Source organism: Phodopus roborovskii, unplaced genomic scaffold, assembly GCF_943737965.1.
Source record: "Phodopus roborovskii unplaced genomic scaffold, PHOROB, whole genome shotgun sequence".
Classification (NCBI taxonomy): domain Eukaryota; kingdom Metazoa; phylum Chordata; class Mammalia; order Rodentia; family Cricetidae; genus Phodopus; species Phodopus roborovskii.
The window spans coordinates 1,444,895-1,467,701 of record NW_026125675.1 but is presented as its reverse complement, the minus strand read 5'-3'; the positions used below and the strand labels follow the sequence as shown (position 1 = coordinate 1,467,701).

General features: G+C 44.4%; 2 long non-coding RNA genes across 2 annotated transcripts; one reads left to right on the top strand and one right to left on the bottom strand.

Moving 5' to 3' along the window:
- Window positions 1-3,860: 3,860 nt before the first annotated feature.
- On the top strand, window positions 3,861-6,629 carry LOC127217328 (uncharacterized). The gene is made up of 3 exons (XR_007834085.1): window positions 3,861-3,961; window positions 6,241-6,336; window positions 6,465-6,629. It is a non-coding gene; the product is annotated as an uncharacterized LOC127217328 (long non-coding RNA).
- A 7,772-nt stretch (window positions 6,630-14,401) lies between these two features.
- Window positions 14,402-17,170, bottom strand: LOC127217329 (uncharacterized). The gene is made up of 3 exons (XR_007834086.1): window positions 17,070-17,170; window positions 14,695-14,790; window positions 14,402-14,566 (listed from the first exon to the last, which is right to left on the bottom strand). It is a non-coding gene; the product is annotated as an uncharacterized LOC127217329 (long non-coding RNA).
- Window positions 17,171-22,807: the final 5,637 nt, after the last annotated feature.

The window sequence follows — 22,807 nt, the reverse complement described above, 5'->3', positions numbered from 1 at the left end:
CAATTTCATATTACTTTAGATGATCTCATTTGTGGCAATCTGTTACAGGAGCCACAAGAAATGAATGTAATCGGCTACTCAAACTTTCCGACCCTTGAGCCAATGTGAGATAGATTAAGGTCACAAACAAGGCTGGGAACAGGTGTCACTCAAACCATGAGGTGTCCGCAGCCACCATGGACTGGTGCTCACTTGAGGAAATACTAATAAAATTACATAAATTTTGCATTTCTTGTTGCCGTTAGCTTCAAAAGTCAGCATTTTACACTCTCTCAACATTTGTTCACCTTTCATAGGACTGTAAACATTACTCGAGTGTGTGAAAGTGTACGTACAGAGCCATTGAAAGTCTGTAACAGTTCCATGTGACACACTATGTGTCCATCGGGTTCTTGTTCCATCCTTGATACAAAGCCAGAGCGATGGACTTCCCCCCCCCACTTAAAAAATTATATACTGCGAACTCTTAGAAAAGTGGATGAAATTATCTGTATTCCAGATTTTGTTACAGACAAATGGTATGTCTGCTTTTTTAGTTTTGGATTATGCTTTTCCATTTCAGTCATCATGAGTGCTTGTCTCATGTCTTTTTTCTGTGGTGGGACAGTGAGGGCCAACAACTCAACAGGTCTGCTCTGAAACAGCTCACTCACTGTTGTTCACATTGATTACGTAGCACACACAATGGAGAGTTAGTCAAAGTCAGCATGTGAGCTCTGTAGAACCACAACGAGTCTGGCTCTGAACTGCAATGTCGGACATTAGCCAGACGATCTGTGTTAAAGGTCAAACACAGAACAACTTTAGAGCTTTTGATCTGATAGACCTCTTATTTAGAAATTGTCCAGGAATGGTGGTAGGGTTTTAGCTGAGTGAGAAAGCACTTGCCTAGTATGCTCAGGGCTCTGGGTTCCATCCTCAGTACTGCAATAGAATTGCCCACAAGCCACTTAATTTTGTTCCTTAAACTATTCAAAAATGTCTATGTTCCTTTTCTATTTGTCTAAATCCGCCCACCCCACCCCACCCCCACCGCACCAACGACTACATTAAATGCACTATTTTCATCTCACCATGGAGTAATCTCTGGACCTTTGGAGACTTTATAAATGGAATGCTCTTACACTTTGCGTAAAGCAGCCCGACAGGTCCTCTTAATGTGTCCTTGAACTGAGGACACTTTGTATATTGATGAAATTGAGACTGTAAATGTCTTCTTAAAGAGAAATTAAACAATACTTTTGAAAATCTTTTTGTAAGTTTTGGTAAATCCCTTTAGCTGTGTTTTACATCTAAAGTACAAGTCTCAATTTTCAAATTAAGGTGTTAGCTGCTATAAATTCCCAGTGACAGGAAGGCGTGGGATACTCTTGACTTTTAGAAAGATGGCTGTATGTTGGTAGCCAGGATCTTTCTAACAGTAGTGCAGTAGTGCTTACCTTATTAACTTAACAATAGATGTTTATGAGGATTTCCAATGCAGGGCCTAGTAAGAAATCTCTTCAAGGCAGGAGAAAAAGGAATGTGCTGAATGTCAGTACTACTGTCTACAACATCGAGCAGAGAATTAACCACTTCCTGAAGCTCCAGCATGAGCGACGGTGAGACTCTTGGCTTTTCCTGTTTTGACACTACAACCTATTCACATTTCTTGGTACTCATGAATAAACCATTTGCTAGGGACACGCTGGCATTTTTATGTTTGTGGAACTTCTAAGGAAACCTTCACATGGCTTAGGTTTGCTATGGAAAACTACACCTTTCAGCCTATAACCTCACATTGTAACCAGAGCCAGCTTTATTGCTAAGCTGTCAGTAAAGATGACCTTTCTGTCTTGTCAATTTAATGCATTTGAATCCGTTCACCATAAAGAATTTGCATGCATCCCATGAATGCGATAGGTGGATTAATGCTGAATATCTCAAAATGCTTTCCATGTAGCAGATACTCAATCATGCGGGGAAAGAGATAAATCTTATAGGAGAATAATCTATAAATTATGGAGCAGGATAAATTACAAACATATGCGTGTTCCCCGGCACATGGAGAGGAGGAGTGGGTAGGCCTGCACAGAATTCTCTGATGGTAGTGGGGGTGCGTGCCCTTTGGATCTGCTCTTCAGATAGAGGATTCTAACCAGAAGTTGTGCTTGTCACACTGACGGATAAATACTTGAGGAATGTGCTGGAAACAACAGTTCCTCCTGAGTTTTCTGTCTCTAAGGGACGGGAAGGGACTGCTGTCTCAGTCAGGGAGGAACAAATCCCGTTAGTGTAGGAGAAAGTAACCCACATCAGCTTCCTGTTCCCTGTCAGAGTATTGCAGATGACATTTCCTCGTCATCCATCGACAGCGTTAGTGAGGGCAAGGCAGTCGTGCTCTGAATATATTTATTGTAATGGAATATCACAGTGTTCCCTGTTATCTTTTACAGGAAGGAGATTTATCAGGAATATTCTCATCAGTTTTTGACTTTGGTCGTGATGTGGAACATAGATGTACACCAAATCAAGAAACAGACAGAAAAACTCTCTGTGAGTATGGGGCTTAGCTTTGAAGGAACCCATTGTATCAGCATCGGATGCAGCAGGGCTTCCTATAGCAAGTCTGGAGGGAAGAAAGGGACAGGGCAAGAGCTTGGGGAGACAGGAAGGTGGTTCCATGTGGCCAGGAGGGGACTGGCTATCCCACCTCCATCCCCCCTCTTCGCCGGCCACCGGCTTGCTCCTTTTCAGGCAGAGAGACGGCAAGGTCAGTGATGAGTTAGGAGCCAGAATGGTGGGCGGAGGGTGGCAGGAATGAGTGGGCACTGCCCAGAGAGTGCAGGAGAAGGTATGGGCCTGTAAGCCCAGAGGGAGCCCTTCCTGATCCACAGTGTGCAGACAGGCATCAGGGGCAGGGGCCCCAACAGAGCCTTCTGACACAGTGATCAGAGATACAGAGTGAGAGCAGTCACTGTGTCTGTGGCCTAGCAGGTGGAGGCTTGGCTCTCACTGCGTCCAGTTCAGACCAGCCCACTCCCCGAGGAGAGGGACGTAAGGCCTCATGCCACGATGGACATGTGATGACTGACTCCCCTTTAACATGGGCATTTGAATGAGCTTTTGGGGACAAGTACTGGGCACGGGACAGTACCATCCTTGAGGGATCTTCCTTCCTGGTGGAGGATGGAGCTGCCCTCCTCATGAAGACTCTGCCTTCCAAAGGTGGGGATGGGAGTGGGGGAGCAGAGGCTGGAATGCGGAGGGAGATGGAGACGCTGTCTAGTCCAGTGGTCAGGAGCATGGCCTCCCTCTGCAATCTCACCCGTTGGGAGGCAGCCACAGTTCAGTCGCTTGCTCAATCAGACCAACTCGGGAAAAGAATTTGCCTCTGTGCCTCAGATTCCTAGGAGTGAAAGGGGACATTCTTAAAAGTCCCTGTTTCATACAGTGGATAAAAGTATTCAGGTGTGTGTTCTTACACTGTTCCAGGACAGTATCTGAAGCAAGTGTGACAGAATCCTTCCCTGTTAACCATGATTCCGGGTGGCCGGGTGGAGGGGGGGCGGCCTGCTCATACTGGAAAGGACAAAACGGAGTCAATTTCCGTGTAGGGGGTGACAGGTGATCAGGACATCTCAGGCTAATTTCTGTAGAAAACAGAGTTCGCCAGCTATGGAGGCCTCTCGTGGGTGAGTTTTCAAGTCGTCGGAAACTAATGGGAATGTTTTTTGAATACTATGAAGACAGTGTTCCTATTAAGTCAATGAAATGTCCAAAGTACTTGTTTTAAATTATAGCATTTAAATGAAATATTGAAGTATTTTTGGCAAGCTCTTCATTTTTCATGGAATGTTGTTATGTCTGTTTATATTTATAGAATATACTTGATGAGCAACAAAAGCTTTATGAGCAATTCCAAGTTATCCACAAGCAGAAAATAGAAGAATTTAAGGAGTTATGTAGTCAACACTTGAAGGTCTGTTGGACATTCCTACAAAATATCCCATTCATAGTGGAGGTCAAAGTACTGGCTTTCTTTCCTTACTGGGGTTCGAAATCCGGGGCTTACACCTGTAAACTTCACTCATTTGCTCACAGTGCTACCATGTCAGATAAATCTAACTACTAAATAAGCTTCTCCTTTCAGGGTTATTATTCATTCAACGCCTTCTGTTAGTATTCAGGCATCTGTAGTGGCCTGTCCTTGGGCTTCTGACAGGGTACGCGCTCCGCTGCAGCCACTAAGAGCACCACCAGTGCACATCACTATGTTCCCTTCTAAAGGGGCCCTGGCCCCTCATCCTATCCTCCTCCTCCTCCTCTCTCTCTCTTTTCCTCTCCTTGTCTCTGTTCTGTGCTCTCTCTCTCTCCCTCCCTCCCTCTCTCTCTCCCTCCCTCCCTCTCCCTCTTTTTCCCCCTCATTCCTCCCTCTCTGCCTCCTTCCTCTCTCTTCTCTCTTGCTGCTCCTGTCTCAGGAGGCCAATCTCCCCATCCCGTTTTTATGACCCCCCTCCTCTAATTAAAATCCCCTGTGCTGGAATCCTGTCTCCTGGCATCTTTCTCAAGCGCTGCTTTTCTTAAATTACAACACCTTCAAAACAGCAGTTGGTGCATTGGTAACTTTACCCAGAGTCATACGTATTGTTAGGGGCAAGTGCTGCTTTTTATATCATGGCTTGCTCCCACAATCGGCATTCCCCTTGAACAGTGACATATTCGGTGTAGGCTGTCTACACATCCTTTGTTTCTTGGGCCCCTTTGTTTTCTGGCATTATTGAACTGTGTGTGCATTGCTGTATGTGGACACTTAGAATGGTAAGACAAAGCCCATAGCATGATGGAGCAAAACAATAAGTGGAGATGAACACTTAGCGAATTGAGAACTATCGACTGTTTTAAGTGCACCTTATCAAATTCTTGTCCTCCAGCACATTGAGCTTGGACATGGGTATGTATATAGTTACTCCTGAATTAATTAGTTGTTGTTCACTCAAATTCTCTTTTCCGAGTTGATGATGTTAAATGCCTCGTGTTCGTATTAAATTTCCTTCATCCAGGCTAATTGATATAATCCCAATCAACCGAGTTAAAAAGAATTCTTTTCATGTTTTGTCGTACTTGGCACACACTGGGACACATGTGTGCAGGCCTGCTAATTTGAAGTGCTTTTGAGTAGTGGCTGTCAAGCTGCAGTCCTCAGGGGAGGCCTTCGGAACTCATCCTGCAGGTTTGAGGTAGCTGTTAGTCTCACCCTCATCTCAGGACTGCATTTCCGGGGTGCCCTTCGTCATCTGCACCGTACATACCACACGCTGCCTCCTCTTCCTTTTCCTCCTCGTCCTCCCCTCCTTACCCTCTCCCTCTTCCACCCCCTCCCTCTCCTCCACCATCGTGGTCTTTGTCTTCATCTTCTTTGTCTCCTCCTCCTCCTCTGTTTTCCTCTCTACCCACCTCCACCACCCCGCTCCCCACCGCCCACAGCCACCTCTTCTATTCTGCCTTTGAGGACAGACATTCACGGTTTGTGCTATTATATTCAGTTTGCTTACTGTAACGTTTCCCCTATAGTCATGCCGCTCCTGTCTCTTCTTGCTTTCCTCCCGGAATATTAATCTTTCTGTGAACCTGTAGTCAGTCATTAACCTTCATTTTTACCTGCATATGTCAAAAAGTTGCCCATCCATCCTGATGCTAAAGTGTTGTGTAATTTCTGGTTCCGTATTCACTTCCGTCACTGAAATATAGAAGAGATCATCTAATAGTTTTGCAATTCTTCTATATGTCACCACAGTGTGTTTATAAATAGACAGAATCTCTCTGTGTAGCCCCAGCTGGCCTGGAACTCACTATGTAGTGGCTGTTCTTCTACTTGTGGTGATCCTCCTGCCTCTAGCGTTGGAGTGATGGAATTACAGGCATGCATTACCAGGCCTCTCTGCAGGTCTTAATGCAACAGATTTGATGTGGTATATCCTGATTCATTCATTGTTGAACATTCAGTCCTGATCATAGCCATCCTAATCACACAAAGTTGTGCGTCTCCACTTGTAGCTGTATTATGCTCGGCTTCACGTTTCCACATTCCTTTAATGGGTATTTTGATTTTCATATACTATACAGTATACGTTTACTTTGGGATAGTTAATGGCCATACCTTGTACTGTAATACATACCGCTTTTGAAGTGCAATTGTCCACAGTGTTGAACTGAGATGACCATCAGCGACTTCTAATTAGCCACGTCTTTTGGTTTTAGAATCTACGGGCTATTAAGAGTTGTCGCCGAAAAGCTATTATCGAGGAAGCCAGAAAACAAATGGACATCTTGGAAAGGAAACTTACTACAGAAACTGTGAGTAGAACGTTATTTTTTTTTAAAATGAGGGTGGGTGGGATTATATAAGCATTAAATATTTTCTTTCCTAAAGTATATGTTATATCAACACAAACATTAATCAGATGTTTAATACCCTTGTTCAGGTAAAGCTGCAGGAAGAAAAACCTGATGCTAGATCATCTCTTCTATCCCTGCTATTCTCATAACACCTTGAAGAAAGAAGCTCTCCCTGCTATTCTCATAACACCTTGAAGAAAGAAGCTCAACCACCATCATACGATTTCATCAAACTATTATCTGTGTGAATCTATGGCGCCACGGAGACTGCAATTGAAATGAATGTAACTGCCGCGTCCACAGCTGTGAGGTGCCAGAAAACCTTTACTGAGAATGCTTTGTTTTTCAAATTTATTGTGCACGTAGTATGTGCACGTCAGTGATATACGGCATGTTCTGTACACTTAAAGCTCCTGCCCTGTGATTTCATAGATACGGGTATAGCTCTACCTGCCGTGGGAAGTCTTTACTTGGAAACTTTTGATTGAATAAACGTGAAATTGTTTCAGACTTGCTGGGATGAGTCACTGAATTGCACCCTCCTCCTGACATCTCACGCCTTTTAAAACAGAGGTGTGCTGTCACCGGCGTTTCTGCATGGGTCCAGTTGTAGCCCCGGCCACTTTGTCTCATTGTGTCCTGTTGTGTAGAAGCATTGGAAACAGACCGCGTTCAGCATCTCCCATCTTCCACAAGTGGAACTCGTTCCTCCACAGTCAATGAGGGCTTCCCCTCTGGGATCACTTTACTTCATAAACTGAATTATCCGGGGTGGGGTGGGGTGGAGTGGGGTGGGGTGGGATGGGATGGGATGGGAGGTAATTCCCACTTTGTGCAAAGTATGTGTAGGCATATGGACCTTTACTACTCTTTCCAACTTTGAATATCTCCTACTTGAGATGTTCTGACTATCAATACCAAATGATAAATACATTACCAAAGTATTGAATCATGTGTTACTCAAGTGTGTGTGTGTGTATTTTTGTATGTGTTACATATGTATATGTGTTCATATGTATAGGTACACTTGTGTGGGAATACGTGTGTTTGTGTGTGACTGTGTGTGTAAATCTTTGGCATGTGGAACATGTGTATGTGTGTAGGCACATCTATGTGAATACGTGTGTGTGTGTGTGTGTGTGTGTTTTGGTGTGTGTAAATATTTGGGTAAGTCTTACATGTGTAATGGTATTCATGTGTGTAGCATGTGTGTACATATGTGTGTGTGCTTGTTTGTATGTGTGTCTGTAAATCCTTTGGTATGTGGTACATTTTAGGCAAGCACAACTGGATCCTTTTTGAGTTCCTCAAAACTACATTACAACCCCACAGGTAGGTAACCCCTATCATTTCCAGTGTGTGTGCCTAAAAACAGAATTGCCATGATGGAAGACATCATGTAGGTCAGAGGGGTACCCTGAATGTGGGAGGTAACGGACACTGGGAAAGATAAGTCATTGGTAAGATATTCAGGCCTCTCTTTGGTGATTTTCACATCTTCCAGAATGAATAAGTGTGGTTTTATTTTTTTCAAATTTAAATGTTTATTGATTCTTTGGCATAACACATATCCTTCTCTTCCTGAAGTACTTGCCCTGCTTCTGGAATTGCTCTGCCAGAAGTATACACAGTACCTACCAGCAAAGAAACAAAACTCGAACCTGGAACTGTTGGTAGAGAACTCTTTCCCTTGGATACTGACATTTGCCTTTTCTGGCGATATCCACGAGTCTTGCCTTTCATTCAACATGTAGTCTGAGTATAGATAGGTATGTATGGGTGACATATCTCTTCAGGTGATATGGTTGATATGGGAAAACACTGATCAACCCTCATACAAATAAGTTCAAAACGCAGATCAGTGATCACAAAAAGCTTGGGAAAGATGAAAGCCAAGACAGGTTGATGGGAGATGTCATTCTGTATATGTTTCTCATACTGGTTAATGAATAAAGCTCTGTTGGCCAATAGGAAAGGAAGATAGGAGGGACTAGGAGACAAGGAGGAAATAGGAAGGAGAAAGAGGAGTCAAGATGGAGAGCCCGGGGAAAGCAGTATGCCACCGGCTCCCCGGTAAGAGAAATACATAGATCAGCAGAAATGGGTTAATAATTAAAGGCAGAGCTAGCCGATAAGAAACAAGTAACCGGGCCAACAGCATTGTATCAAATACAGAGTCGCTGTGTATTATTTGGGGTTGGCGTGGCGGCGGAACAAGAGCAGGACAAGACCAGCGGTGGTGGGCGGAAAAACCGTACTCGTTACAACTGGTTGATAGAGTCTTAGTGTGACCTTGGTATTAAGCTTGCTGTTTTGATGCAATTTGCAGTTTAAGATAAATGCTTTCTGAAGGAATCTAGCTAAGCTGGCTGTCATGATGCTGGAATGCCAACACTAAAGAGGTAGAGGCAGGAGGATTAAGATTCCAAGGCTAGCTTTGGATGCAAAGCACTTTGAGGCCAACCTGAACTACATTAGGAAACCCTTTCTCATTAAACAAAACCCCCAAACAGCCCTCCTACAAGAAAGAATGTAGATGCCTGACAAAGCAGATATTCAATCCTGCGAGAGGCATTGTTAGGGGTAGCAGTGAAATGTTGAGCTTTGGTGCCTGTTTCCACTGCTGCTGCTTTGCTGTGCACTGTTACCTAAGGCCCCAGGACCTCATCTGTTCCATCTGTCTACAATGAGCTTGCTAACATAACCCACCTCAAGAACAATTACGAGGGCTGGGGAGATGGCTCAGCAGTTAAGAGCACATCCAGGGGTCCTGAGTTCAATTTCCAGTAACCACATGGTGGCTCACAACCATCTATAGGATTTGATGCCCTCTTCTGGCCTGCAGGTAAACATGCAGAACACTCATACATAAAATATAAGCAAAAAAAAAATCATCTTTAAAAAAGAAGAGCAATTGTGAGAACTACAATCAAGCCAATACACCTAATGAGCTTAGAAAGAAAGGCCCTGCACATGATAGTCATTTAATAAATATTGTCCAATTAATAAAACAAGAATTTAGTTACAGTTTTTTCACTACAGAATTCAGGAATTGCATCCTGGATCCCAGTGTTGCAGTTAAAGAGTTGTCCTGGCTTATTTTATGTCAACTTGACAACAAGCTAAATTCATCTGAGAGAAGGGAACCTTAGTTAAGAGAATGCCTCCATAAAATCTGTCTGTAGGTTGTTCTCTTAATTAGTGATCAATGGAGGAGGGCCCAAGCCATTGTTGGTGGTGTTATCCCTGGGCTGGTGGTGCTGGGTTCTATAAGAAATCAAACTGAACAAGCCACAGAAGCCAAACAGCAAGTGTTGTTCTTTTGCGGCAGCTAATGCCTATAAGACACAAACACGAGACTCAGCGCCCACGTGGAGTTTATTGAGAGAAGGGAGCGAAAAGGGGGGGGGGAAGCTGGTGGCCAACTGAAAGCAGGAGAGACAGAGAGAGAGAGAGAGAGAGAGAGAGAGAGAGAGAGAGAGAGAGCAAGAGAGAGCAATAGAGAGGGGTGTGCTTGGCTTCCTTGCTTTAAAAGGGGGGCTTGTGCATGCGTAACTGAGTCCTCTGGCAGCCAGGTAAAGCTTGAGCTGCCAGGTAAGGCTGAAGTAGCAATCACATGGCCATGAGCATCCCGCCCATCGTCTGGGGTGGGGGTCAGCTGGCTGCTAGTTCCTAATAGTAAGCAGCACCCCTCCATGGCCTCTGCTTTAGCTCATGTTTCCAGGTTTCTGCCCTATTTTGAAGTACCCTGGTATTGTAGTTAAAGGTAATTGTGACCCATTATGAAGTGTGGTTCAGGGAACTGAACTCAGGATCCCTGAAAGCACTGTTGTAAGGAGTAAGGTTTTTCCTCCCACCGCCAGTCTTGTCCCGCTGCCGTGCCAACCACAAATAACACACAGAGACTCTGTATTTGATATAATTCTGTTGGTCAGTTACTTGTTTCTTATTGGCTAGCTCTGTTTTAAGTATTAACCCATTTCTGTTAATCTAAGTACTTGCACGTGATCTATCTTACCAGAGAGCCGGCTGGCTTCCTGCTCTCTCCAGACTCTCCATCTTGACTCCTCCTTACTCCTTCCTCTTTCCTCCTTGTCTCCTAGTCCTTCCTATCAACCTTTCCTATTAGCCAACAGTGCTTTATCCATTAGCCAGTATGAGAAACATATTTACAGAATGACATCTCCCATCACACTGTAAGCATTCTTAATTGCTGGGCCCTTTCCCTAGGTCAAAAATCAGAAGCCCTACTATTTACAGACGACAAACAGGCTGAGAAAGAAATCGGAGAAACAGCACCCTTTACAATAGCCACAAAAAACATAAAGTATCTTGGTATAATGCTTACAAGTGAAAGACCTATATAATAATAAGTTCTTATTATAAGTTATTATTATAAGAACTTATTATTATATAGGTACTTCAATGCCATCCTGTGCTCTTGACATGACCGAAATGCACATGCAGACATCTACACACAAACACAGACAACAAAGAAATGAATATTAAAATGTACCTAACAAACAAACAGTGTGACTGACCAGGTTTAAATCCTTGCATTCTATCAATACTGCTCATATTCTACTGTTATTTTGGATCCTGTCACTTAATAGAAAAATCTTTTCACCAGTATTAAAAACACATTTAGGGTGTTCGGTGGCAGCAGTGTGGTCTGAGAAATGATATGGTAAGAGCATCTTCCAAGAAATGCTAGTGATGAGTGTGGGTACAGATGAACAAGAGACGATCATTCCACAACCACCTAAATAAACTGACATGAGAGATGGCTTGAGAAAAAAAGAGTTTCTACTCTTCCCATTATTCAAAGACCTCAACATAAATCCAGCCACACTGAACCTCTTAGAAGAGAAAGTGGGAGGTACCCTTGAACAAATTGGTACAGGAGACTGTAGTGACATAGTCCTTCTGTGGCACTGACCATATTTGTTTATCCTGATCCTTATTTAACTGCAATAGGAGACCGCTTCCTGAACATAACTCCAGCAGCACAGACTCTGAGATCGACAATTAATAAATGGGATATCCTGAAGCTGAGAAGCATCTGTAAGACAAAGGGCACAGTCGAAGTATAAAATTTCTACACTCATTTTAAAACAAATAAACAGGATTGTGAGGAGAAAACACCGGGGATCCTTGTGACACTGGCCAGTGGTGAGCAAATATATGGTGTGGTATGGAAGAGAAAGACAGAATGGTTCATGTCCTGTGGAGACAGCAGATCTGAAGAGGGGAAGGCAGTGAGGATCAGGCTGAGGTGGGTGGTCTTGCTACCCAGTGGCAAAGTAATGTACAGGCCTTGGCTGGCTGCTGCCAAGAGCCATGTCTGGACCCACGGCCCTGCAGAAGCAGTGGTCTGTGTTGATATCAGTCTGTGATGCCTGATGCCACTCAAGGCCAAGAGGAAAGGGCTGCACAGAACTGACCCTGCCACTCACTAGCTACAGCACTAAGGAGAACTGGTCCTGCCCCTTACTGGCTGCAGCACTACAGAGAGTGGGTCCTACACCTCCCCAGGACAACACAGTAGAGCAGCCCCAGTTGGCAGGGGTGTGAGTGAACTGGCCCTGAGGGTATGAGAGTGGGATAACTCTCTTGTCTGTCATGTGGTATCTAGGGTGAGGGGAAAAAAGCTCTCCCATCAAACCTCACTACCAGTGGCAGGCAGGAGAGCTGACCCAGCCCCTCACCACCTGCAGCACTCCGGAGAGCAGACCCTGGGAAGCACAGGGGAGCTGACCCTGTTGACAGGAGAGTGGGTGAGCTGGTCCTGCAAGCTAGAGCATGTGAGATCTGGTCCTGACCCTCTTCTGCCAAAGGGTGGTGAAGACAATGGAGAGAAGGCCCACCCACCCATACCACTTATCGCAAGTAAGAGTGATGGCCTTGAGATCACAAGAGAAAGACAGCTGGCCCAGTCTCACCAACTGTGGTACTTCAGGAGAGTGGTCCCTACACCTCACCTGCCAAGCACGGTAAGTAGAGCTGGGCCTGATAGTGTAGGTGTGTGTAGGTAAGCTAGCAATGAGGACACAGAGAGCTTGAGGACCAGCCCTGCCCCTTGCTGCTTACTGGACAGGGTGAGCTAGCTGGGGTGGGGCTGGTGAGGACACCCTGATAGTGAGAATGAGGGAAAGCTGGCACGCTGACAAACCCAGCAACCATCCAGGGTTATGAGTTGGCTCACCCCAACATCCACCCCACCTATGAGCTGCTGGAGCACGTGAAGGGGACAGTCCTGCAGACCCAAAGCTACAGAATCTCCATGACACATGATACCCAAGAGGAGTCCCAGTGAGGGCCCAGCATCGATGGTGCAGTAGAAACCACAGGCTGCTTCAGTGGACACATGCAAGTAAAGATAAATGGACTAAAGGGTATCCTGTGTGACTCACTTGGCTGCACTATGCATACTACAGCTTTCATGGTATGATTTTTCTTTCCTTTGTACTTTTTTTCCAAGACAGGAATTCTCTGTGTAGCTTTGGAAACTGTCCTGGAACTTGCTCTGCAGACCAGGGTGGCCACAGACTCACCGAGATCTGCCTGATTCTGGCTCGCGCCTTGTTATTCTCTTTAAATTTTTTTTTTATTTTAGCTTGAGGGGAAGGATGCAAAGGCAGAGGACAGATATGAATAGACAGGGAGATGAATGGGATTGAGATGCATGACGTCAAACCCCCAAAGAATCAATAAACATTTAAATTAGAAAAAATAAAACCACACTTATTCATTCTGGAAGATGTGAAAATCACCAAAGAGAGGCCTGAATATCTTACCAATGACTTATCTTTCCCAGTGTCCGTTACCTCCCACATTCAGGGTACCCCTCTGACCTACATGATGTCTTCCATCATGGCAATTCTGTTTTTAGGCACACACACTGGAAATGATAGGGGTTACCTACCTGTGGGGTTGTAATGTAGTTTTGAGGAACTCAAAAAGGATCCAGTTGTGCTTGCCTAAAATGTACCACATACCAAAGGATTTACAGACACACATACAAACAAGCACACACACATATGTACACACATGCTACACACATGAATACCATTACACATGTAAGACTTACCCAAATATTTACACACACCAAAACACACACACACACACACACACACACGTATTCACATAGATGTGCCTACACACATACACATGTTCCACATGCCAAAGATTTACACACACAGTCACACACAAACACACGTATTCCCACACAAGTGTACCTATACATATGAACACATATACATATGTAACACATACAAAAATACACACACACACACTTGAGTAACACATGATTCAATACTTTGGTAATGTATTTATCATTTGGTATTGATAGTCAGAACATCTCAAGTAGGAGATATTCAAAGTTGGAAAGAGTAGTAAAGGTCCATATGCCTACACATACTTTGCACAAAGTGGGAATTACCTCCCATCCCATCCCATCCCATCCCATCCCATCCCACCCCACCCCACTCCACCCCACCCCACCCCGGATAATTCAGTTTATGAAGTAAAGTGATCCCAGAGGGGAAGCCCTCATTGACTGTGGAGGAACGAGTTCCACTTGTGGAAGATGGGAGATGCTGAACGCGGTCTGTTTCCAATGCTTCTACACAACAGGACACAATGAGACAAAGTGGCCGGGGCTACAACTGGACCCATGCAGAAACGCCGGTGACAGCACACCTCTGTTTTAAAAGGCGTGAGATGTCAGGAGGAGGGTGCAATTCAGTGACTCATCCCAGCAAGTCTGAAACAATTTCACGTTTATTCAATCAAAAGTTTCCAAGTAAAGACTTCCCACGGCAGGTAGAGCTATACCCGTATCTATGAAATCACAGGGCAGGAGCTTTAAGTGTACAGAACATGCCGTATATCACTGACGTGCACATACTACGTGCACAATAAATTTGAAAAACAAAGCATTCTCAGTAAAGGTTTTCTGGCACCTCACAGCTGTGGACGCGGCAGTTACATTCATTTCAATTGCAGTCTCCGTGGCGCCATAGATTCACACAGATAATAGTTTGATGAAATCGTATGATGGTGGTTGAGCTTCTTTCTTCAAGGTGTTATGAGAATAGCAGGGAGAGCTTCTTTCTTCAAGGTGTTATGAGAATAGCAGGGATAGAAGAGATGATCTAGCATCAGGTTTTTCTTCCTGCAGCTTTACCTGAACAAGGGTATTAAACATCTGATTAATGTTTGTGTTGATATAACATATACTTTAGGAAAGAAAATATTTAATGCTTATATAATCCCACCCACCCTCATTTTAAAAAAAAATAACGTTCTACTCACAGTTTCTGTAGTAAGTTTCCTTTCCAAGATGTCCATTTGTTTTCTGGCTTCCTCGATAATAGCTTTTCGGCGACAACTCTTAATAGCCCGTAGATTCTAAAACCAAAAGACGTGGCTAATTAGAAGTCGCTGATGGTCATCTCAGTTCAACACTGTGGACAATTGCACTTCAAAAGCGGTATGTATTACAGTACAAGGTATGGCCATTAACTATCCCAAAGTAAACGTATACTGTATAGTATATGAAAATCAAAATACCCATTAAAGGAATGTGGAAACGTGAAGCCGAGCATAATACAGCTACAAGTGGAGACGCACAACTTTGTGTGATTAGGATGGCTATGATCAGGACTGAATGTTCAACAATGAATGAATCAGGATATACCACATCAAATCTGTTGCATTAAGACCTGCAGAGAGGCCTGGTAATGCATGCCTGTAATTCCATCACTCCAACGCTAGAGGCAGGAGGATCACCACAAGTAGAAGAACAGCCACTACATAGTGAGTTCCAGGCCAGCTGGGGCTACACAGAGAGATTCTGTCTATTTATAAACACACTGTGGTGACATATAGAAGAATTGCAAAACTATTAGATGATCTCTTCTATATTTCAGTGACGGAAGTGAATACGGAACCAGAAATTACACAACACTTTAGCATCAGGATGGATGGGCAACTTTTTGACATATGCAGGTAAAAATGAAGGTTAATGACTGACTACAGGTTCACAGAAAGATTAATATTCCGGGAGGAAAGCAAGAAGAGACAGGAGCGGCATGACTATAGGGGAAACGTTACAGTAAGCAAACTGAATATAATAGCACAAACCGTGAATGTCTGTCCTCAAAGGCAGAATAGAAGAGGTGGCTGTGGGCGGTGGGGAGCGGGGTGGTGGAGGTGGGTAGAGAGGAAAACAGAGGAGGAGGAGGAGACAAAGAAGATGAAGACAAAGACCACGATGGTGGAGGAGAGGGAGGGGGTGGAAGAGGGAGAGGGTAAGGAGGGGAGGACGAGGAGGAAAAGGAAGAGGAGGCAGCGTGTGGTATGTACGGTGCAGATGACGAAGGGCACCCCGGAAATGCAGTCCTGAGATGAGGGTGAGACTAACAGCTACCTCAAACCTGCAGGATGAGTTCCGAAGGCCTCCCCCTGAGGACTGCAGCTTGACAGCCACTACTCAAAAGCACTTCAAATTAGCAGGCCTGCACACATGTGTCCCAGTGTGTGCCAAGTACGACAAAACATGAAAAGAATTCTTTTTAACTCGGTTGATTGGGATTATATCAATTAGCCTGGATGAAGGAAATTTAATACGAACACGAGGCATTTAACATCATCAACTCGGAAAAGAGAATTTGAGTGAACAACAACTAATTAATTCAGGAGTAACTATATACATACCCATGTCCAAGCTCAATGTGCTGGAGGACAAGAATTTGATAAGGTGCACTTAAAACAGTCGATAGTTCTCAATTCGCTAAGTGTTCATCTCCACTTATTGTTTTGCTCCATCATGCTATGGGCTTTGTCTTACCATTCTAAGTGTCCACATACAGCAATGCACACACAGTTCAATAATGCCAGAAAACAAAGGGGCCCAAGAAACAAAGGATGTGTAGACAGCCTACACCGAATATGTCACTGTTCAAGGGGAATGCCGATTGTGGGAGCAAGCCATGATATAAAAAGCAGCACTTGCCCCTAACAATACGTATGACTCTGGGTAAAGTTACCAATGCACCAACTGCTGTTTTGAAGGTGTTGTAATTTAAGAAAAGCAGCGCTTGAGAAAGATGCCAGGAGACAGGATTCCAGCACAGGGGATTTTAATTAGAGGAGGGGGTCATAAAAACGGGATGGGGAGATTGGCCTCCTGAGACAGGAGCAGCAAGAGAGAAGAGAGAGGAAGGAGGCAGAGAGGGAGGAATGAGGGGGAAAAAGAGGGAGAGGGAGGGAGGGAGAGAGAGAGGGAGGGAGGGAGAGAGAGAGAGCACAGAACAGAGACAAGGAGAGGAAAAGAGAGAGAGAGGAGGAGGAGGAGGATAGGATGAGGGGCCAGGGCCCCTTTAGAAGGGAACATAGTGATGTGCACTGGTGGTGCTCTTAGTGGCTGCAGCGGAGCGCGTACCCTGTCAGAAGCCCAAGGACAGGCCACTACAGATGCCTGAATACTAACAGAAGGCGTTGAATGAATAATAACCCTGAAAGGAGAAGCTTATTTAGTAGTTAGATTTATCTGACATGGTAGCACTGTGAGCAAATGAGTGAAGTTTACAGGTGTAAGCCCCGGATTTCGAACCCCAGTAAGGAAAGAAAGCCAGTACTTTGACCTCCACTATGAATGGGATATTTTGTAGGAATGTCCAACAGACCTTCAAGTGTTGACTACATAACTCCTTAAATTCTTCTATTTTCTGCTTGTGGATAACTTGGAATTGCTCATAAAGCTTTTGTTGCTCATCAAGTATATTCTATAAATATAAACAGACATAACAACATTCCATGAAAAATGAAGAGCTTGCCAAAAATACTTCAATATTTCATTTAAATGCTATAATTTAAAACAAGTACTTTGGACATTTCATTGACTTAATAGGAACACTGTCTTCATAGTATTCAAAAACATTCCCATTAGTTTCCGACGACTTGAAAACTCACCCACGAGAGGCCTCCATAGCTGGCGAACTCTGTTTTCTACAGAAATTAGCCTGAGATGTCCTGATCACCTGTCACCCCCTACACGGAAACTGACTCCGTTTTGTCCTTTCCAGTATGAGCAGGCCGCCCCCCCTCCACCCGGCCACCCGGAATCATGGTTAACAGGGAAGGATTCTGTCACACTTGCTTCAGATACTGTCCTGGAACAGTGTAAGAACACACACCTGAATACTTTTATCCACTGTATGAAACAGGGACTTTTAAGAATGTCCCCTTTCACTCCTAGGAATCTGAGGCACAGAGGCAAATTCTTTTCCCGAGTTGGTCTGATTGAGCAAGCGACTGAACTGTGGCTGCCTCCCAACGGGTGAGATTGCAGAGGGAGGCCATGCTCCTGACCACTGGACTAGACAGCGTCTCCATCTCCCTCCGCATTCCAGCCTCTGCTCCCCCACTCCCATCCCCACCTTTGGAAGGCAGAGTCTTCATGAGGAGGGCAGCTCCATCCTCCACCAGGAAGGAAGATCCCTCAAGGATGGTACTGTCCCGTGCCCAGTACTTGTCCCCAAAAGCTCATTCAAATGCCCATGTTAAAGGGGAGTCAGTCATCACATGTCCATCGTGGCATGAGGCCTTACGTCCCTCTCCTCGGGGAGTGGGCTGGTCTGAACTGGACGCAGTGAGAGCCAAGCCTCCACCTGCTCGGCCACAGACACAGTGACTGCTCTCACTCTGTACCTCTGATCACTGTGTCAGAAGGCTCTGTTGGGGCCCCTGCCCCTGATGCCTGTCTGCACACTGTGGATCAGGAAGGGCTCCCCTCTGGGCTTACAGGCCCATACCTTCTCCTGCACTCTCTGGGCAGTGCCCACTCATTCCTGCCACCCTCCGCCCACCATTCTGGCTCCTAACTCATCACTGACCTTGCCGTCTCTCTGCCTGAAAAGGAGCAAGCCGGTGGCCGGCGAAGAGGGGGGGATGGAGGTGGGATAGCCAGTCCCTCCTGGCCACATGGAACCACCTTCCTGTCTCCCCAAGCTCTTGCCCTGTCCCTTTCTTCCCTCCAGACTTGCTATAGGAAGCCCTGCTGCATCCGATGCTGATACAATGGGTTCCTTCAAAGCTAAGCCCCATACTCACAGAGAGTTTTTCTGTCTGTTTCTTGATTTGGTGTACATCTATGTTCCACATCACGACCAAAGTCAAAAACTGATGAGAATATTCCTGATAAATCTCCTTCCTGTAAAAGATAACAGGGAACACTGTGATATTCCATTACAATAAATATATTCAGAGCACGACTGCCTTGCCCTCACTAACGCTGTCGATGGATGACGAGGAAATGTCATCTGCAATACTCTGACAGGGAACAGGAAGCTGATGTGGGTTACTTTCTCCTACACTAACGGGATTTGTTCCTCCCTGACTGAGACAGCAGTCCCTTCCCGTCCCTTAGAGACAGAAAACTCAGGAGGAACTGTTGTTTCCAGCACATTCCTCAAGTATTTATCCGTCAGTGTGACAAGCACAACTTCTGGTTAGAATCCTCTATCTGAAGAGCAGATCCAAAGGGCACGCACCCCCACTACCATCAGAGAATTCTGTGCAGGCCTACCCACTCCTCCTCTCCATGTGCCGGGGAACACGCATATGTTTGTAATTTATCCTGCTCCATAATTTATAGATTATTCTCCTATAAGATTTATCTCTTTCCCGCATGATTGAGTATCTGCTACATGGAAAGCATTTTGAGATATTCAGCATTAATCCACCTATCGCATTCATGGGATGCATGCAAATTCTTTATGGTGAACGGATTCAAATGCATTAAATTGACAAGACAGAAAGGTCATCTTTACTGACAGCTTAGCAATAAAGCTGGCTCTGGTTACAATGTGAGGTTATAGGCTGAAAGGTGTAGTTTTCCATAGCAAACCTAAGCCATGTGAAGGTTTCCTTAGAAGTTCCACAAACATAAAAATGCCAGCGTGTCCCTAGCAAATGGTTTATTCATGAGTACCAAGAAATGTGAATAGGTTGTAGTGTCAAAACAGGAAAAGCCAAGAGTCTCACCGTCGCTCATGCTGGAGCTTCAGGAAGTGGTTAATTCTCTGCTCGATGTTGTAGACAGTAGTACTGACATTCAGCACATTCCTTTTTCTCCTGCCTTGAAGAGATTTCTTACTAGGCCCTGCATTGGAAATCCTCATAAACATCTATTGTTAAGTTAATAAGGTAAGCACTACTGCACTACTGTTAGAAAGATCCTGGCTACCAACATACAGCCATCTTTCTAAAAGTCAAGAGTATCCCACGCCTTCCTGTCACTGGGAATTTATAGCAGCTAACACCTTAATTTGAAAATTGAGACTTGTACTTTAGATGTAAAACACAGCTAAAGGGATTTACCAAAACTTACAAAAAGATTTTCAAAAGTATTGTTTAATTTCTCTTTAAGAAGACATTTACAGTCTCAATTTCATCAATATACAAAGTGTCCTCAGTTCAAGGACACATTAAGAGGACCTGTCGGGCTGCTTTACGCAAAGTGTAAGAGCATTCCATTTATAAAGTCTCCAAAGGTCCAGAGATTACTCCATGGTGAGATGAAAATAGTGCATTTAATGTAGTCGTTGGTGCGGTGGGGGTGGGGTGGGGTGGGCGGATTTAGACAAATAGAAAAGGAACATAGACATTTTTGAATAGTTTAAGGAACAAAATTAAGTGGCTTGTGGGCAATTCTATTGCAGTACTGAGGATGGAACCCAGAGCCCTGAGCATACTAGGCAAGTGCTTTCTCACTCAGCTAAAACCCTACCACCATTCCTGGACAATTTCTAAATAAGAGGTCTATCAGATCAAAAGCTCTAAAGTTGTTCTGTGTTTGACCTTTAACACAGATCGTCTGGCTAATGTCCGACATTGCAGTTCAGAGCCAGACTCGTTGTGGTTCTACAGAGCTCACATGCTGACTTTGACTAACTCTCCATTGTGTGTGCTACGTAATCAATGTGAACAACAGTGAGTGAGCTGTTTCAGAGCAGACCTGTTGAGTTGTTGGCCCTCACTGTCCCACCACAGAAAAAAGACATGAGACAAGCACTCATGATGACTGAAATGGAAAAGCATAATCCAAAACTAAAAAAGCAGACATACCACTTGTCTGTAACAAAATCTGGAATACAGATAATTTCATCCACTTTTCTAAGAGTTCGCAGTATATAATTTTTTAAGTGGGGGGGGAAGTCCATCGCTCTGGCTTTGTATCAAGGATGGAACAAGAACCCGATGGACACATAGTGTGTCACATGGAACTGTTACAGACTTTCAATGGCTCTGTACGTACACTTTCACACACTCGAGTAATGTTTACAGTCCTATGAAAGGTGAACAAATGTTGAGAGAGTGTAAAATGCTGACTTTTGAAGCTAACGGCAACAAGAAATGCAAAATTTATGTAATTTTATTAGTATTTCCTCAAGTGAGCACCAGTCCATGGTGGCTGCGGACACCTCATGGTTTGAGTGACACCTGTTCCCAGCCTTGTTTGTGACCTTAATCTATCTCACATTGGCTCAAGGGTCGGAAAGTTTGAGTAGCCGATTACATTCATTTCTTGTGGCTCCTGTAACAGATTGCCACAAATGAGATCATCTAAAGTAATATGAAATTGTCGTTCCAGCAATAGAACCCTGAACGAGCTGTTAGCAGGGTATATCACCCACAAGGCTGAGAAAACCCACTCTCTGCCTCTTTCAGTGAGCACCAGCATCTCTCAGCTGTCAGTGTCAAGTGCATCTGCCTTTATTGACTTGTCTCTCCTATATTCATTTTCAAGATAATAATAAAAATGCAGCATGTTTTTCTCTTCCAAAAAAATTTAAAAATAATACCGTTTTTTGTTATGGTGATACATGCCTTTAATTAATTTAAACCAGCACTTTCGGGGCAGGGGCAGATGGATCTCTGTGAATCAGAGGGCAGCCTCATCTACATACTGAGTAACAAGCCAGCCAGGGCCACATGGTGACACTTGGTCTCAAAAAACAAAACAAAACAAAGCAAAGCAAAGAAAAGAAAAGCAAAGCAAAACAACTAAAACCACCATCTGTAGGCCCAATACTCCTCACTTCAAAACATCCACAGTCAAAATGTCTAGTGTGATGTCCAGTGTATGAGAATAAGGCGTGACATATATTTCCATTTCCTGCTGATGAATAAATACTTCCTGGCACTGAAGCACTTTCAAACAATTTTCTAAAGCTACTGATGGCTCCTAAAGATAGACCAGGATCTCTCCTTCCCTCCCCCTTCCCCCCCACACATCTTCTTCAGTATTTTCACCCTCGAGGAGATCTCCCTGGCTTTAAATTCAACATAGGTAAAACACTATGTTTAACTTGGGTAGGACCGTCCTCTGTCCCAAGGTTTACACGGAATATGTGTCAGAAGAGCAGAAGTTGACTTTTCTGAAAATATACTATCAACAGCAATAATTCCTTTAGCATATCACCTGGCTTTGATCCAGCTGCTTTATGGGAAGAACTGTGTTCCCCACCAGTTTCAAGGGCTTGGCTGTTTCCTACATTGAATTTAAAAAAAGGAAGAAGAAGAAGAGGAAGAGGTAATTTTCCAGTTATGTATGCCACTTTGATCATCTTACATGAAGAAATACCTGCAGTAGGGGTCTTCTCTGAATGTATGGCATCGAAAGCCTTTAGGACAGACATCAATTGAATCATGTCTGTGTAGATGAAACACACAGTGAGACCCTGGGGACATTTATGTACAAGGGCCTCCAGGTTCAAATCATCGTAAACCATGTCCTTTGTATGACACCCACTGGGTATGTCAACTGCACGGGCCAGGACAAGAGGCTGTATGGCCTTTGCAGCCATGTGGTGATATGGTAGGAACCATATCTCCAAATGGAGATCATAAGATCCACAAACACACTCTGAAAACGGATTTTATGTTTGAGATGTCATGCGATACCCAAGAACTGCCCTGTGCTCCACCTATATGCATCAGACTATCCTTGGGGGGGGTTGGGGGGAGACAGGGTAGGAATTGCAATGTAGGCATCCTGATATTTTGTGTGTGTGTGTGTGTGTGTGTGTGTGTGTGTGTGTGTGTGTGTGTCTTTTGAGAGACAAGATCTCATGCAGTCTAGTCTGGCCTGGAACTTGCTATGTAGCTGAAAATGACCCTGAGCTTCTGATCTTCTTGATTCCACCTTCTGGGTGCTAGTATTGGAGGCTTGGGCCACCACAGCTGGTCTTACGAAGTTCTGGGATCTGAACCTGGAGTTTCTTGTACACTAGGCCAACAAACACTTTACCAACTGAACTACATTCTCAGCCCCTCCCCAGTCCCATTTCACCTGGGTTATTTTCAGGTGGATTATTTTCACGTAGCTCCTGTGAATCATCAGATGGTGGATCAGGAGTCA